We start from the raw sequence: 19618 nt of genomic DNA on the forward strand, positions 1-19618 counted from the left end.
CACTGCTACCACCCTGCTGACTCCCAGCCATGCTTTCAACACATATAACCGCCGACGTGAACTGAATGCACCAGTGAAGTGCGTATATATTTTTCTTTTTTTTACTGTAATACGCCCCTATATGCTTTCAACAGAAATAACTGCAGAAGTGAACTGAGCATATATTTTTCCTGTTGGAGTGAAATAGGACACTATACGCTTTCACCAGAATTAACAGAAATGCACTGAGAATGTATTTTTCTTTGTTACTGAAATAAGCCCCTATACACTTTCAACAGAAATAACTGCAACAGTGCAGTGCGTATATATTTTTCTTATTTTACTAAAATGCGCCCCTATACGCTTTCATTAGAAATAACTGAAACAGTGCAGTTCGTATATATTTGTCTTTTTTTTTTTTACTGAAATATGCCCCTATACGCTTTCAACAGAAATAACTGCAACAGTGCAGTGCATGTATATTTATATATATTTTTTTACTGTAATATGCCCTTATATGCTTTTAACAGAAATAACTGCAACAGTGCAGTGCGTATATATTTTTCTTATTTTACTGAAATACGCCCCTATACGCTTTCACCATAAATAACTGCAACAGTGCAGTGCGTATATATTTGTCTTTTTTTAATTAACTACACCCCTATACGCTTTCACCATAAATAACTGCTGAAGTGACCTTAGAATATATAGTTCTTGTTGGAATGAAAAAAGGCCACTATAAAAAATGGTTTTCACTTAACAGGTGTGCCCTGTCAGGTTTAATAAGTGGGATTTCTTGCCTTATAAATGGGGTTGGGACCATCAGTTGCGTTGTGAAGAAGTCAGGTGGATACACAGCTGATAGTCCTACTGAATAGACTGTTAGAATTTGTATTATGGCAAGAAAAAAGCAGCTTAGTAAAGAAAAACGAGTGGCCTTATTTTACTGAAATACGCCCCTATACGCTTTCACCATAAATAACTGCAACAGTGCAGTGCGTATATATTTGTCTTTTTTTAATGAACTACACCCCTATACGCTTTCACCATAAATAACTGCTGAAGTGACCTTAGAATATATAGTTCTTGTTGGAATGAAATAGGCCACTATAAGCTTTAGCCAGAAAACAATTAAATAGTGCAGTGTGTATATAGTTGTCTTTTTTTTTACTAAAATACGCACCTATACGCTTTCAACATAAATAACCAACAGTGTAGTGCATATATATATTTTTCCTATTTTACTGAAATACGCCCCTATACACTTTCACCAGAAATAACTGCAACAGTGCAGTGCGTATATACAGTACAGACCAAAAGTTTGGACACACCTTCTCATTCAAAGAGTTTTCTTTATTTTCATGACTATGAAAATTGTAGATTCACACTGAAGGCATCAAAACTATGAATTAACACATGTGGAGTTATATACATAACAAAAAAGTGTGAAACAACTGAAATTATGTCATATTCTAGGTTCTTCAAAGTAGCCACCTTTTGCTTTGATTACTGCTTTGCACACTCTTGGCATTCTCTTGATGAGCTTCAAGAGGTAGTCACCTGAAATAGTTTTCACTTAACAGGTGTGCCCTGTCAGGTTTAATAAGTGGGATTTCTTGCCTTATAAATGGGGTTGGGACCATCAGTTGCGTTGTGAAGAAGTCAGGTGGATACACAGCTGATAGTCCTACTGAATAGACTGTTAGAATTTGTATTATGGCAAGAAAAAAGCAGCTTAGTAAAGAAAAACGAGTGGCCATCATTACTTTAAGAAATGAAGGTCAGTCAGTCCGAAAAATTGGAAAAACTTTGAAAGTGTCCCCAAGTGCAGTCACAAAAACCATCAAGCGCTACAAAGAAACTGGCTCACATGCGGACCGCCCCAGGAAAGGAAGACCAAGAGTCACCTCTGCTGCGGTGGATAAGTTCATCTGAGTCACCAGCCTCAGAAATCGCAGGTTAACAGCAGCTCAGCTTAGAGACCAGGTCAATGCCACACAGAGTTCTAGCAGCAGACACATCTCTAGAATAACTGTTAATAATAAGAGGAGACTGTGTGAATCAGGCTTTCATGGTAGAATATCTGCTAGGAAACCACTGCTAAGGACAGGCAACAAGCAGAAGAGACTTGTTTGGGCTAAAGAACACAAGGAATGGACATTAGACTAGTGGAAATCTGTGCTTTGGTCTGATGAGTCCAAATTTGAGATCTTTGGTTCCAACCACCGTGTCTTTGTGCGACGCAGAAAAGGTGAACGGATGGACTCTACATGCCTGGTTCCCACCGTAAAGCATGGAGGAGGTGTGATGGTGTGGGGGTGCTTTGCTGGTGACACTGTTGGGGATTTATTCAAAATTGAAGGCATACTGAACCAGCATGGCTACCACAGGTGGCTACTTTGAAGAACCTAGAATATGACATATTTTCAGTTGTTTCACACTTTTTTGTTATGTATATAATTCCACATGTGTTAATTCATAGTTTTGATGCCTTCAGTGTGAATCTACAATTTTCATAGTCATGAAAATAAAGAAAACTCTTTGAATGAGAAGGTGTGTCCAAACTTTTGGTCTGTACTGTATTTCTTTTTTTTACTGAAATACGCCTTTATACGCTTTCAACATAAATTACTGCAACAGTGCAGTGCATATATATTTGTATTGTTGGACTGAAATACGCCCCATACGCTTTCACTAGAAATACCTGCAATAGTGCAGTACGTATATATATTTACAGTTGTACTGAAATAAGCCCCTATACGCTTTCACCAGAAATAACTGCAACAGTTCAGTGCGTATTGTGGGGACTCGCTCTGCTAGACATGATTAGCGGACGCAGTATAGAGGCAACAAGAAGTTCTTTGGATCAAAGATCTTTGAATTTAAGTTCCGGTCCGGTATTTGACCTCACCTAGCAGTAAATCAGCCCAGCAGCTCATGCTGTGAGGAAAATACCTGTTTTCCCAGACCAAACCTCTCACTGTGTCACATAACCCCCCTTTGTTCAACCCTGAGGGGGTGGCTAGAAGCCAGACAGTGTACCTGGGACAGGGCATCCGCGTTTTGCCTGTAACTGGCCTGCCCTGTCTTTCACCGAATGTTTTATAGGGAGAGAAACCATCAGGTGACTCGGGCATTTCTGTCCTTGGCCTGGCTCATCCACTTGAGAGGGGAGTGGTCGGTCACCATGCGGAACTTTCTCCCCAACAAATAGTAGTGGAGAAACCTGAGTGCCCACTTGATAGCCAGGCACTCACTTTCCACTATACTGTACCTGGTTTCGGCTGGGGTGAGCTTGCGGCTTAGGAAGACAACGGGATACTCCTCCCCGTTGACTTCCTGAGACAGTGCAGCACCAAGGCCTACTTTGTCTGCATCCATTTGTACCACAAACTCCCTCTTGAAGTCGGGTGTCACTAAAACCGGTGACCCACGCAGGGCCCACTTCAAATCGACAAAAGCCTCTTCAGCCTGATCATCCCAGCGAATCATCACTGATTTTCGTTCCTTCAAGAGCCCTGTCAAGGGCGCAGCTAGAGTAGCAAAGTGGGGAATAAATCTCATGTAATAGCCCACCATTCCCAGGAATGACTTTATTTGCCTAGTGGTGGCAGGTCGGGGCCAATTCCGTATTGCCTCTATTTTGTTCACTTGGAGTTTGATAACTCCGCGCCCATTTTTTGGGGTTAGCGGTTAGGCCAGCTTTCCGAAGGGAGTCCACTACAGCCTGCACTTTGGGTAGGTGACTTTCCCAGTCGGTAATGTGGATGACAATATCGTCCAGGTAATACGAAGCGTACCGACGATGTGGACGAAGCCCAATGTCCATTAGTCGCTGAAAAGTGGCGGGGGCGCTATGCGGACCAAAGGGTAAGACCTTATATTGATGCAGCCCCTCAGGTGTGATGAAGGCAATTTTCTCTTTGGCAGCCTCTGTTAAGGGCACCTACCAGTACCCTTTCGTGAGGTCCAAAACAGAAAAATACCGGGCTTGTCCTAACCTCTCAATGAGCTCATTCACCCGGGGCATGGGATACGCATCTAATTTGGAAACCTTGTTAAGTTTTCGAAAGTCGATACAAAACCTCAATTACATCTAGCTGCAACATTAGCTGCACCTCCACCGATATGGCTTGTTGCCGAGCCTCGGGTACCTGGTATGGTTTTAATCTGACTTTTGCCTGAGGCTCAGTTACAATGACATGCTGGAATATGGAAGTGCGTCCTGAGAGGTCCGAGAACACATCCGTGTTCCCACTAACGAACTCCCTGGCCTCCTGAGTCTGTTTAGAGGAGAGGCTGTCAGCAATTTCTACTGTGGCAGCCACCTCTTTTGCATCAGACAGAGGTGCCGGTACCTCTTCTCCTAGAAAACCTGTCCGTGGGCTGTCTTCTGTACAGATTTCCCTATCTTTCCAAGGTTTGAGTAAATTCACATGGTAAACCTGCCCCGGCTTTCGCCGCCCTGGCTGTTGTTCCTTGTAGTTTACATCTCCAATTTTATCGAGTACCTCGTCAGGCCCCTGCCACCTAGCCAGGAACTTACTGTCCACGGTCAGCACCAGAACCAAAACCCGATCTCCCTAAGAAGAGGCAACGCTGTCTGTATCCGATCTTTCATCTGGGTAACGTACTCAATGACACTTTTATGTGGAGTGGGTTCTTGTTCCCACGTCTCTTTGGCCACGTCCAAGAGACCGCAAGGGTGTCTGCCATATAGCAGTTCGAAGGGCCAGAACCCAGTAGAGGCCTGGGGTAACTCTCGCACTGCGAACATGAGATAGGGTAGAAGGAGGTCCCAGTCCTTCCCATCTTTAGACACTACCTTTTTCAACATATTTTTTTATGTTTGGTTAAACAGTTCTACCAGACAGGCCATTTGTGGATATTAAACGGACGTCTGTAGTTTTATGTGCAGCAACTTACAGAGTTCCCTCATCACCTTGGACATAAAAGGGGTCCCTTGGTCGGTCAGAACCTCTTTAGGTAGTCCCACTTGGAAAAACATCTCTATTAACTCCTTAGCTATGAGTTTGGCCGAGGTATGTCGCAGTGGCACCGCCTCCGGGTACCAAGTGGCGTAGTCTAGAATGACTAAGATGTGTTGATGCCCTCTGGCGGACTTCGGTACTGGGCCTATGAGGTCGATAGCTATTCGGTCAAATGGTACTTCAATAATCGGGAGAGGTACTAGGTGACTACAGAAATGTGGCTGGTCGGGCAAGACTTACATAACCTTTCCACTTCTTTGAATATGCTGGGCCAGTAAAACCGTTGTAGAATATGATCCTGAGTTTTATGCAGCCCCAGATGACCCCCGAGAATGTGTTGGTGGGCTAGATCTAACACAAGCTTGGCGATAAGACTTGGGGACCACCAACTGTTCAATATGTCACACCGTAGTTGGTTTACCTGATACAACTTATCCTGATGAACCACAAAATGGAGAAACACTGACTCTGCCCCAGGTTGTTGTAGTTCACCATCTACTATTAACACATTTTCCCAGGGGCGAGATAGGGTTGGGTGGTACCAAAATTATCCCTGGAGACATTGAGGTCTGCCAATTCAGGACCCAGCGGCAAATTCTTCACGTCTCCCACCACCATGATTAGCGGGGTTGTCTCCCCCTCTTCCACTGAAGTGGCGGTCACCCCTACCGCTGGCCCTTTGGTCTCAGGTTCCCAGGGTTTTGATCTCCCCCTGAGCCAGGCCACTCTGCTAGGGTTACCCCTGTCTCATGGGTATCAGTCACTCTCATAGCAGGCCACAGTGCCGGGAAGCCCGGGAAGTCTCTCCCTATTATAAGTTCGTAGTGTAAATTTGGGGCAACTGCCACTTTGTGAGTCCATCTGCCAGCCCCTGTGGTTAGAGACACCAGGGCGGTGGGATAGTCTATTAAGTCTCCATGGATGCACATGACCCTGACTTTCCAGCCAGTATACTCCACTGACCGAACCAGGGGAGCCCTTACTAGGGACACCAGACTCCCTGAGTCCAGCAGAGCCTCCGCTGGAGTGTCTCCTACCTTCACCTGCCACAGGTGGTTTAGAGTTTTTGGGGTACCTGCTGCACACATTCCATATAGCGACTGTCAGTAGCCATAGTTAATATTCATGGGTTCCACCTTATGGGGACAATAAGCTCTTACATGGCCCGGCTCCTGACACCGCCAGCAGACTATCGCAGCAAGGTCCATAGAGGGTAGACCCTGGGTGGGTTTGGTTTGTACAAGTCACCGGGTTTGGGATAGAGATTTATGGGGTTTGACTGCCCCCTACCAAAATAACCCCCTGTAACAGTCTTAGTAGCCTCGTAGCACTCCACCAGGTCCACCATTTCTAGGGCGTTGCCAGGAGACACCTAGCGGATCCAGTGCTGGAGAGGGGGGTGGCAGAGTTCTCCAGAACATATCAGCCAATAGTCTATCCAGCATAGCCGTAGGACTCAGCTCATCAGGCTGTAGCCACTTTTGCAAGAGGTGGAGTAAGTCATAATACTGGGTCCTCGCAGGCTCAAGCGGATTAAACCCCCACTGATGTACCCGCTGGGCTTGAACCCCCACTGATGTACACACTGGGCCTGGACCAACACTAGGCCAATCTTTCCAAAATCACACCCTTTACTTTTTGGTAGTCGGCCGCTTAATCGTCCGGCAAGTCGAAATACACCCACTGGGAATCAGATGCCAGGAATGGAGCTACGACCGTAGCCCACTGGTCTCGGGGTTGCTTTTCCCTGATGGCCACTTTCTCATACAATGCCAGGTAGGTTTCGATGTCATCTGCGGTGGTCATCGTAGTAATTGCAGCACGGACTGCTTTCCGGGCATCGTGGACGCTCGGGTTGCTACTGCTGTCTGAAAAGCCATCATGTGTTATAGCAGCAACTGGTTAATCTCCAGGTGGTGCTTATTAGCCTCGCATTGCTGCAGGTTTGTCTCTCACTGCTGCAGATTAGCCTCCATGAGGGCCTTCACAACACCCTCCATTTTGTTTTTGGGGGACTGGTTGTAATGCAACTGGTTTAATGTACGACATACAACCGTGAAAAATGCAGAAACCAAAAATATTTGCGTTCTCACCAGCCTCACTGCTCTTGCCCGCATCCTCCACCAATTGTGGGGTTTCGTTCTGGTAGATAAAGTAAGCGGGCGCAGTACAGAGGCAAAATACAAGTTCTTAACTCAAAACGTCAGTGTTTATTCACACTTGAGGCAATTGCACAAAACAGCACGTAACTTTCCAGTCTTAGTGTTAATTCATACACAATGGAAAGGTCATATAACACAAGTCACCTTGCTGGCAGTTCTGCTTCCAGTAGTCCACATGCCTATTTAAGGACAGCCAGGTGCTGCCAAAACCCAGACCGGCACTTAAGTATTTGACCTCACCTGGCTGGAAACTAGCCCAGCCGCACATGCTGATTTTTGTATAGTTTATTTTATATGATTTATTTTATGTTTTCTTTTATATATTGTTTGTACACAGATTCATTATATGAGATAATAAATATTTAAAATTGGTACAATTCCTGATGATTGAGTGCCTGTTAATATTCTAGATATAGTATTACGCATTCACAGACTGTGGGGCAGTCTGATAACAGTGCACCTATATTCCGAAAACAAAAATGGGAGAGCCACTACAATTCTTCTTCTTTCTTTTTCCAGTTAGATTGTTCAGCTTTTCTTGGGGTGTATAAGTGTAAAAAAAATTACGTATTATTTGCTGTTCTGTGGTGCAGTTACTTTGTACTACAGCCTTTTTTGGGGTGTATAAGTGTAAAAAAAGGAAACCTTATTTGCCGTTCTGCGGTGCAATTACATTGTTCTATACCTTTTTTGGGGGTGTATAAGTATAAAAAAACGGACATCTTATTTGCCATTCTGCGGTGCAGTTACATTGTTCTATAGTATATCCAGAATATTAACAGGCACTGAATCCTCAGGAATTGTACCAATTATAAATATTTATTAAATCTCATATAATGAATCTGTGTACAAACAATATATAAAAGAAAATATAAAATAAATCATATAAAATGAAGTATACAAATAATCAGTCATGTATTCGTCTGTCTGCACCACATGGACCTTTAGTGATACATAGATGTCTGAGGAAGACAGAAATACAGCCTGATTGGTGTATATATACATGATAAAAAATATAAAAAATAAAATCCTAGAACCTCAGTATGAACCTCCTCTGACCGCACATATGCTGGTCTATTTGAAAAAGTCCAGAAAACTGTCACTTCAACATGATTCTATTCATTTTCTAATTCATGTCCATAATTGTATATAATGAAGCAATATATCTTGGTACAGTATATCTTGATCCGAATGATATGTATAGTTTGATTTATGAATCAATACTTGAGATGAATAGTGATATTTTTCTTAGTATAGACGATGTTGTAATGTGTCCAATTTCATTCATAAATCAATCCACATGATTATGAGCATAAAAAAGTGTCCCATTTCATTCAAAGATCAACATGATTGATCTTTAGCATTAAATAACTTGATGATCCAGATATTTATTAATCGGTGTTCATGATTCATAATATAAATGCCTTGGATCCTTTGATAGATATAAATGATGGTATAATTAGTAACTATCAAAGGATACAAGGCATTTACAGTATATTATGAATCATGAACACTGATTAACAAATATCTGGATCAAGTCATTTAATGCTAAAGATTAGTGTTGAGCGTGAATATTCGAATTGCGAATTTTAATTGCGAATATCGCCACTTTGAGAATTCGCGAATATTTAAAATATAGTGCTATATATTCCTATTCGTGAATAGTGTTGATCGTGTATATTCTAATCATGACTTTTTCGCAAATTTATTGCGAATATCGGCACATCTCTAGCAACCAATAGGAAAGTTGCCTACCCTTTAGTGTTGATCGCATATTTTCTAATTGCGAATTTTTATTGCGAATATAATACAGTGCCGATTTCACAATCAAGTAACTAATGACTGGAGATCACAAATTCTCGGATTAGCGAATTTATGGCAAATATTCAGCCAAAAATTTGCAAAATATCGCGAATTTGAATATTGCCCATGCCGCTCATCACTACTAAAGATCATGCATGTTGATTTATGAATGAAATGGGACACTTTTTTATGCTTATAACCATGTGGATTGATTTATGAATGAAATTGGACACATTATAACATCGTCTATACTAAGAAAAATCTCAAGCATTGATTCATAAATCAAACTATACATATCATTCGGATCAAGATATACTGTATCAAGATATATTGCTTCGTTATATACTATTATGGACATGAACTAGAAAATGAATGGAATCATGTTGAAGTGACAGTTTTCTGGACTTTTTCCAAATAGACCAGCATATGTGTGGGCAGAGGAGGTTCATACTGAGGTTCTTTGTCTAGGATTTTATTTTTTATATTTTTTATCATGTATATATACACCAATCAGGCTGTATAGTATTGCGCATTCACAGACTGTGGGGCAGTCTGATAACAGTGCACCTATATCCAGTTCTTCTTCTTTTTTTTCCAATTAGATTGTTCTACAGCTTTTTGGGGGGTGTATAAGTGTAAAAAAAAGTACGTATTATTTGCCGTTCTGTGGTGCAGTTACTTTGTACTACAGCCTTTTTTGGGGTGTATAAGTGTAATAAAAGTGAATCTTATTTGCCGTTCTGCGGTGCAGTTACATTGTACTACACAATTTTTTGGGGTGTTTTAATAGTAAAAAAGTACATCTTATTTGCCTTTCTGCGGTGCAGTTACATTTTACTACAGATGTTTTGGGGTGTATTAGTGGAAAAAACAAGCACGTTTTATTTGCTGCTCTGTGGTCAAGTTACATTGTTTTGTAGCTTTTTTGGAGTGTATTAATTTCCTTTAAATTTAATTATTGTATCTAGCAGAATGTCAGACAGACAAGTGACAGGCCCTTCAAAGGGAATGGGCAGTGGCCAAAATGTTTCTGTCACAGGCATCAGAAGAGGGGGGGGGGGGGGCAGCAGGAGTCGCAGCGAGAGGCCCAAGCTCCCGGTGTCATCTAGCGGTTGTGTCTTGACCAGCAAACCAGCGGTGCTTGAATGGTTGACTCTGTCTTCTACTTTGTCGCAAGTTACATCACCCCCAGCCAAGAGTCGGTGGATTCTTCAGAAAAAGCGATTAGTTGGCATGGCCCGGGAGTAGGGCCTGTGTCCTCACCTGTCCTCAACCTGCCTTTGTCCTTTTCTATTCCCTCTGCTAGAGAAGTATTATATGCCGTAGGCTCCGCTCCACTTTTTCAGCGAGGACGAGCTACTAAAGGACAGTCAGCAGCTACTGCCCAGCCAAGATCTGGAGGAGAGATCTGCCGCTTCCTCCAGTAGGCGGACAAATAGTGATGATGAGAGACGCATGGGAGCTGATGTTGCGACCTGAGATCATTGAGGGTGATATCGGTGACATGCAGACAGTAGTGGATGATGATGAAGCCGATCCACTTGGGAGCTGGGTGAAGAAGGGGCTTCATCAACATCAGGAGAAGAGGATGGCAGCTTGCGCGTGAGGCAGCGACTGAGCCAGCAAGGTGGTACCGTGGCTGGGAGTCAGCAGGGTGGCAGCAGTTGGAGGTCGGGAGCCAAATGTTCCCGGGGTAGACCGCCCGCTTCGCAGGAGACTACCTGCCCGGAAAGTAGCGGTGCAGGGGTTTACAAAGGCAGCGGTAGCAAGCAGTCAGTACGGAGTGTTGGGGGGAAAATGGCATACTCTGCGATCGGGCAATTTTTCGTTAGGCCACCGGAGGAGGTTAACATGGCCATTTGCCAAATTTTGGGGCAGAAGGTGAAGCATGGGCAGGGTGCCAATGTTGGCACCACCGCTCTGCGTCAACACATGCAGCGTCACCATAAAGTGGCTTGGGAGAACAGTGGCTCTGATGTGGTGATCCAGCCTGCTACAGCATCACCCAGTGGCACGCACCCAACTTCATGCAGTCAAGGCTTCACCACCTCAGCCGAAGGCAGCTGTCTGTCCTTCCCATCATCTGCTGGTCCTGATGCTCCTCCTCCTCATACTCCTCATCAGTCATTCTGTCAGCAATCTATCACCGAAGCGATTGCCAAGAGACAACAGTATGTGTGCACTCATCCAACGGCGCAGAAGCTGAACGTGCTCCTGGCCAAGTTACTGGTGCTGCAGTCCCTCCTTTTCCATCAGAGAACTGATGGCTTGTGCCGAGCCGAGGTGGAGAGTCCCATGCCGTAATTTTTTTGCCAAAAAGGCAGTACCAGCCCTGCGCACATATGTAGAACAGAAAGTGGGCCAGTCCTTCAGCCTTTCGGCTTCTGCCAAAGTGCACGGCAGCGCCCATAACTACAGTCAGGGACAATATATGTCCTTTCCAGCCCACTCGGTAAATGTGGTTCCTGCCCAGCCACACCAGAAACTTGACCAGGTGACGCCACTTCCGCCTCCACGTTCTCACGCCGTTGGTCCTGCGACAATGTCCGCCTCTGCCTCCTCATCCTCCACCGTGTCCTCAGCCTCCACTGCAGGGACAATCCAACATACCACATGTGCAGGGCACGGCAGTGTCACGCTGTTTTGCACCTAGTTGCCTGGGTGAACGGAGTCACACAGGGGAGGAAACGCTCCGCGTCCGTCATCGAGAAATAGAATCCTGGCTTTCTCCTCGACAACTCAAAATCGGAACCATGATAACTGACAACAGGAAGAACATGGTGTTGGTGCTGCATCAAGGAGGGCTGAGCCATGCGCCCTGCATGTAGCATGTGTTCAGTCTGGTTGTAAAGCAGTTCCTGAAGTCTTCTGCCCATCTGCAAGACTGAAAATGGCCAGGAAACTTTGCATGCACTTCAGTCACTCGTACACCGCAAAGCACACCCTCCTTGAGCTGCAGTGGCAGAACGGCCTCCCCCAACATAGGCTGATATGCGAGGTTTCCACCCGTTGGAATTCCACCCTCCATATGTTGGTCTGATTATATTAATAGAGAAAGGCCATAAACGTTTTCTTGATGATACAGGCAGACAGAGGTACTCCCCTGTGTAACTTCGATGTTAGCCAGTGGCAGCTCATGTGTGACATCTGCCGTTTTCTCGGGCCCTTTAAGGAGGCCACTTTATTTGTCAGTCACCAGGACTACGAGATGAACAACGTCATTCCACTGATTCATGTCCTGGAACAGATGCTGCTAAATCTGGCTGGCCAGGGGACAGGAGACTGCATCTTACAGCCACATGAGCCCTGTGGAGGATAAAATAGAGGTGGAGGAGGAGGTGGACATTCGAACACAAGCAATGTGTAGAGAAATCAGTGGGTTTTCTACACAGTTGACAGTAGAGGTGGAGCAGGAGCAGCCAGAGGAGCTACAGGGTGATGAGGTAGAGGAGGTAGAGGACCCAGACAAACTGTGGCAGTATGTAGTGAATATGGAGGCAGGGAGTTCCTCGGAGTCACTTGCACAAATGGCCCAATGCATGCTCGCTTGCGTAGTGACAGCCGAATTGTCACTATTCACCATAGGGATTACTGGCTCTCCACCATGTTAGACTCTCGCTATCAGTGCAAAATGGGGGCCTTTTTTACACCCGCTGAGAGGGAGGACAAACTTAACTACTATCGAGACATCCTTTGTAGTCAGTATGTGCGCCATTGCCCATCCTCACGCAGGTCTGCCCGGGGGGGTGGGGGCCATTTGGGGTGGGGGGTAGGAACAGTACTAGCTCCATCAGCAGCAATTTAAGTCTAGAGTTGCTGATGAGCAGTTTTCTTTACCCGCCTACTAAAGGAGCTACTCACCACCAGCAGCAGGTAGACATAGAGTAGAACTTGAACCAGCAGGTTGTGGCATACTTGGAGTGCACCCTGCCACCCCACATTGAAGATCCCCTGGACTACTGGGCAGCCAAACTCGATTTATGGCCGCAACTGGCCGAGTTTGCCCTGGACAAGCTTTCCGACCAGCAGTGTGGCATCAGATTGGGTGTTTAGTGTGGCGGAGGCCATAGTTACACCAGACTAGATTACTATATCATCAGACTAGATCATTCATAGTGCCACACCTTCAATTTGACAAAAGAGGCCTGTTTCTTCTGACTACCTTCTTCAGCTAGTATTCTGATGCTGCCACCCGCCTGATGCCACACCTGATGCCAGGTGCTCTGACTGCCATCCACCATCTTCAGCTGCTACTGGTATTGCCCCATCCTCCCCATTCTGTCACTGGTCCACTCTGTGGTCTCCTCATGCTGCCTCCACATCACTACTCTGTGGTCTCCTCATGCTGCTGCCACCTCAACACTATGTCACTGGGCCACTCTGTGGCCTCCTCATGCTGCTGTCAATTCACCACTCTGTGGTCTCCTCATGCTGCTGCCACATCACTACTCTGTGGTATGATGCTGCGGCCACATCAACACTATGTCACTGGTCCACTCTCCGGTCTCCTCATGCTGCCTCCACAATCACTACTCTGTGGTCTCCTCATGTAGCTGCCACCTCAACACTATGACACTGGGCCACTTTGTGGTCTCCTGATGCTGCTGCCACATCACTTCTCTGTGGTCTCACACTGCTGCCACCTCCCCACTCTGTCACTGGGCTACTCAGTGGTATCTTCATGCTGCTGCCACATCACCAATCTGTGGTCTCCTCATGCTGCTGCCATATCACTACTCTGTGGTCTCCTTATGCTGCTGACACCTCACCACTATGTCATTGGGCCACTCTGTGGACTTCTCGTGCTGTTTCCACCCTCCCCACTTCATGACTGGGCCACTCTTTTGCCTTTTTGGCCTGGTTGACATCATCATTTATTTGACCCTTCTTCTGATCTGTCAGAAAGAAGGAAAAATTAGACACACAACAGATCCTGTCTATGTAGCAGCTGTAAGGCCTGTATGACATGGTCCCATCAGAATTGGCTTTTGATTTGGTATCCAAAGGCAGGAGTGGGTACAAAACACAGAAGACATGCAAATATTCCATTCATGTGTCATGTGTTTTGGATCCATTCCTGTTTTTTTTTTTTTTTTGCTTTAGCAATACTGATAGATTACTGACCAAATGCTGACCAAGTGAAGGCGGATGCCCGACAAACAGGATCTGTTTTTTTGAGGGTTATTGTTCTGACGGATCAGAGGAAGGGCAAAATAATCAGTGACGTCAACACAAACTTACTGCTGACCCCCTCTCCACTCTGTCAGGGGCGCTGTACTTGTATAAACGTTTAATTGAACAATTTCTGTAGACATCTATGTGGAATCAGCTAACCACTGTGTAAAAGGAGTGCGTTTCTTCTTGATGCTAACATCGACCTGTAAGGCTGGGTTCACACTTGAGTTAGTTGCCCAAATAAGTGACGTGTGCAGTGATTCTAAGTGCGACGCTTGTCATATGCGTGTCATACTAACTCACAGTATTGTTTCACTACCACAGCAGACTCCCTATGAGTGTTACTGCAAGGCACAGTGTTCTCCACCACTATAAAGGCTCTCTGCAGCCAGGAAATAGCTGCTTTTTTAACGCGATTCGCCACGAATAAATTCGGATTGAATTGAATCTTTTCGGAAAATTCGGCAAACCGACTATGGAATTTTTGAGATATTCACTCATCTCTAGCAATAACCTATACAATAAATCAAATTTTTTAAATTTCCTTTTGATGAACATTCTAAAAATAAACTAAAATAACTTTCTTGTTCATTCCACGCATCACACATTACACTAATTAACGGAGTGCTCTTCTGTGGGCATCTGTATCCAGGCCTATCAAGAAAACATTACAACTATCATACTGTAATCTTTACAATTCTACAATCTATTGTCATGAGGATTGCCCTTCACAGCAACAGTAAACTAATGATGGATTACCTATGGATTACCTGAGGTCTTATCATTTGTGTTGAGTGCTACAGAAGTACAATATTTTCTATATAATTTTACTGCTGAAATGAACAAGAAAAACTGCCAAAATCTGTTTCCTATGAGCATGGAGTTTAAAAAATACTATCTTCTGATGGAAATTTCCCTTTAAAGGGAACCTGTCACCTCCAAAAGTGATATAAAACTGCCAGCATTACCTTATAGCAGCCCCCAGTCTGGTATTGATCATGTGTGTGAGCCAGAAATTTGTTAATCCATACTTGAGAAAAACGCTTTTTCAATTCCCCTGAGCGCTGTGTTTGCAGTGAGCTTGAAGTCAAGGGGGCAGCGGCCTCCTTGCTTTAAGTCAAGCAATGCCCGCCTCTTACCTGTCCCTTCCTGACTATGATTTACATATTTACTATTCCTTGGGACCGTGCTAGTCTGGCGCCTGCGCGGTGCGCCGCTTGTGACTGCACGATCCCTTCTCGGGCTCCCGCAGTCAGCCAGGCATAATTGTGTAACTGCGCATGCGCCGGCTCGACTCGGCATGCGTGCGCGCGCCGTCAAAAATCAGCATGTGCGCTCGCGTCGGCCACTTGTATTCACAGCGCAAGGAGCAGGAAAACTCAAGCCAGTGGTCACGCTTCGCCCCTGACCCCCACCAAAAACTAAGGTAGTTATTTAGAAATGTAAGTCTGGGCCAGAAACGTTATATAAGCCCAAGATGGGGTAAATAGACTACAGTTATCGCTAAAACAATTATACAGTTATAAATTCATAGGACACATCCCCCCCCCCCCACACACACACACAAGTAAGAAAAAATTAATAACTAAATAAAAAACACACTGTGCCAGCCCTGACAACATCAATAAAGATCTACCCTCATCATCTTCCTAAGGGTACATGTACACGGCCGTCGTGCGTCCGTTCCTTGCATTGGGGACCGCAATTTGCGGTCCCCAATGCACGGGCAACATCCATGCAGCGGCCCAGACCCATTCAACTGGAATGGCTCAGTGGTCTGTCAGCACCGCAAAAAAGTTGTGCTTCCAGTGTTCTGTTCTGTGCCTCCGTTCCTCATCTCCGTAATTGCGGACCCATTGGGTCCCCATCCGTGATGTGGAGTGCACACGGCCATGTGCATATAGCCTTATAATGTATATAACAGGAGTTAGGCCTCATTCACAGGAATGGGTGGCCCATTATAGAACTGCCTATTCTTCACTTCAAAACTGACAAAAATAGGACATGCTTTACCACCTTTGCCGGGCCATGGAATGAAACAAAGGATGCGGACAGCACACGGAGTGCTGGCCGCATCTTTTGTGGCCCCATTGAAGTGAATGGATCCGCATCTATGCCAGAAAAACTGCAGATGCGGACCAAAACAACGGTGGTGTACATGAGGCCTAAAGTTTATGGAGTGATGCCACATACTCTCACCACACTGGGTGTATTCCTCATCATCCTCACTATAAAGTTTATGGAGTCATGACACGCCATATACTCTCACCACAGTCGGTGTATTCCTCATCATCCCCGCTATACTGTATATGAAGTGACACCATATACTCCCACCACACTGGGTGTATTCCTCATCATCCCCGCTATACTGTATCTGGAGTAACGCCATATACTCTCACCACACTGGGTGTATTCCTCATCATCCTCACTATAAAGTTCATGGAGTGACGCCATATATTCTCACCACAGTCGGTGTATTCCTCATCATCCTCACTATAAAGTTTAGGGAGTGACGCCATATACTTACACCACAGTCGGTGTATTCCTCATCATCCCCGCTATACTGTATATGGAGTGACGTCATATATTCTTACCACACTGGGTGTGTTCCTCATCATCCTCAACATAATGTCTGTGGTGTGACGTCACCTAATCACAACCGGTAAATTTATTTTTATTTTTATTAGAAGCAGTTTTCTATAAAAAGAAGCACAAGATGAAACAGGTGAATATTCAGATTCAATAAAATTTCAATATTTTAATTTGATAATATGCAATGTTTATATAATAATAATTATTTTACAGAGGAACCACTTTTTCTATCACCAAACTGCCCGATTCCACTGTGTTGATTGAATCAAATTACGACATTGTTGCCTGTATTGAAGAAGACTAGCATGATGGGGAAGTAGTCAATCTCTAGGTAAATCCACCATTCCAAAACGCCATCAAGTCCTGTTAGTTTTAGATTTGAATTCTAAACCAATTTATAAATCATACATGCACCAATGGCCCTTCAAGGCCTATGTAAGGATGTAAATCTAATTTTTCAAAATTACTTCAAGGTTGATATAATTCTGTACTACAGTTATTTTATAGTTCCAAAAAACAGACTATGCTTGTCCATGCAATTTTTTTAATTTAATTCCATCATTGATTTAGTAGTCGTGATCAATATGGGGGCCAACTACACTTTTCATAAGACAGTATTTTATTGAAAATGCAAAAGTGATTTTGTGATTGTTTTACTTTCATTTTTTCATATCAGTCTTGGTTAACCTAAAAATTATAACTTCTAATACATTTTATTTCAAAATTATTTTTTATTAGTCTCTTTTTGAAGAGAATTTTGCAATTGAAAGTCACAAAGTGGAACAGATATCTGGCAACATGATGGAAAACACTAGCTCTGAATTAGCCAGAAATCCAGAAAATAATGAACACAAGCTAAAACAGTGTTAATGACTGGGATAACTTAGGGTCCATTCACGCATCCTTATGTGTTTTGTTGATCTGCAAATTGCTGATTAGTAAAACACTGACCCTGGACATGTGCGTTCCACATTTTGCAGACAAAACATGGCAGCAAAATTATATAAAATGTCTATTCTTGTCCGTGATTGCGGATAAAAATAGGACACGTTTTGGGCGGAGCGGAAGTGCGGATGCTGAACATAAGTGTGGAGGCGGACAGCACACTGTGTGCTGTCCCCATCTTTTGCAGCCTAATTGAAAATGAATGGTTCCGAACTCGCTCTGCAAAATTGCGGATCGGATGCGTACCCATTTTGCGGACGTGTGAAATTATCTTGATTTATAATTCTGTGCCTCGGCTTGACCTTATTTCTCAGGGATTGGTGTGCCTAAGTCAACCCTTCCCCCGCAAACTGCTTTTTACTGTACTCGCTGTACAGCAGCACCTGCCTCTCACACCCAGGGTCTCCAGGTGACGTCTCCTCCGATGTAGATCTTTTCTGTCATCCTCTTCTCCACTCGGTCCACACAACTTCTTTCTGCCGCGCCTCGTCTCTGCAGAGTGTGACACACGGACATCTAAGCTTCCTCACTTTTCCATCATCATCCCCCACCCTGGAGTCCCAACAGTGTTATCCTGCTGCTCGCTGTGCCCCCCAATACCCACAAATACTATCCTCAATAATTATCAGTGCCCCACATAGTAATAGTTCTCATCCCAGTCCAACCAATAGTAATGCCCTTATTATTATAAGAGCCCTCCTTACAGGGCCCCCAGTAGAAATAAGTCTGCCTATTGTTCCATCAGTGGTAATAAAGTTTTCTACATATGCCTCAGTATTAATAATGCCCCCCATAGTGTACTTCTAGTTGAAATAATGCAGATCTATAAGTCCCTCTTATTGAGCTCACATTAGTAACATGAATGCTTATAATGTACCCTGGTGCCCCCACAGTGCACACATTATTTATAGTGCCCCTAATATTTACATTTCTCCCTCCTGTTATAATGCTCTCCCCTGCAGTGCCCCCTGAATTTATATTACTACCTTTAGTGTCCTCATACATAATAATTCCTAATACCCTCCACCATACAGTCCCATGTAAATAACACTATCTCCCTCCCTCCACCATAGAGTCCCATTTAAATAACATCACCCCTGAACATTTGGTCCCATGATAATAACATCCCTCCCTTCAGCCCGAACATACAGTTCCAGTTAAATAACTAGAACTCCCAGCATTGCTCTGCCTCACCCTTAACTTATTTCTCCTCATGTAGCAGGCCTCACTACAACTTCTTCTCCAGGACTTTTCCTCCTCATTGCTAAATGCCCTCCTGTACCGCACTGGTCACATGATGGTGACGTCATCGCAGGTACTTTGACACTGCAATACAGTTGTATCTGCCTGGTAGACAGCAAATTCAGGGCCTGGGACAAAAGATGTGGGGCCCAGGTCCCGAATTTTGTAGGCTAGCAACGCCCCTGCTATATACGTATGTTTGAAAAATTGGCAATAAAAAAAAAAGGTGAACTCACACACGTGTGATTCCAGTAAATAAAATCTTTTCTTACATAGTCCAAGGTCCATGTTGTGTAGCGTATGTTCCATTAATGTTTCTCTATATTATATTTTAGTGTTTTTTTCAATACTCTCTTGATCAAATTATTCCACATTCTTTGTTGAGAAATCAAAAATTATTTGAATAACACCTTCTTCCTTCTTTTTTTAATTAGATGGACGATTTATTGAGAGAACTTCGTTTCACATTTGGATGGGATTCCGGGGAAGAGGAATGTTTCCCAACTAATCCATTAAGAACCGAGAATTCCGGATACGAAGATTTTTTACCTTTTTCCCGAGACTAGAGTTGGTAGAGTAGACTGGTGTGAGTGTGAGAATTGTGTTGCGATAACAACTGAAATAGAATCCATATGCTGCAAAGAGGTTGACAGTGCAGCTCAGTTCATGTCTGATTTCAAGTGTATAACACAGCATGAATTTTTTTCAATCTTTTGTCAACGAAAGGAC

This window comes from Bufo gargarizans, chromosome 4 (assembly GCF_014858855.1).
Source record: "Bufo gargarizans isolate SCDJY-AF-19 chromosome 4, ASM1485885v1, whole genome shotgun sequence".
NCBI lineage: Eukaryota > Metazoa > Chordata > Amphibia > Anura > Bufonidae > Bufo > Bufo gargarizans.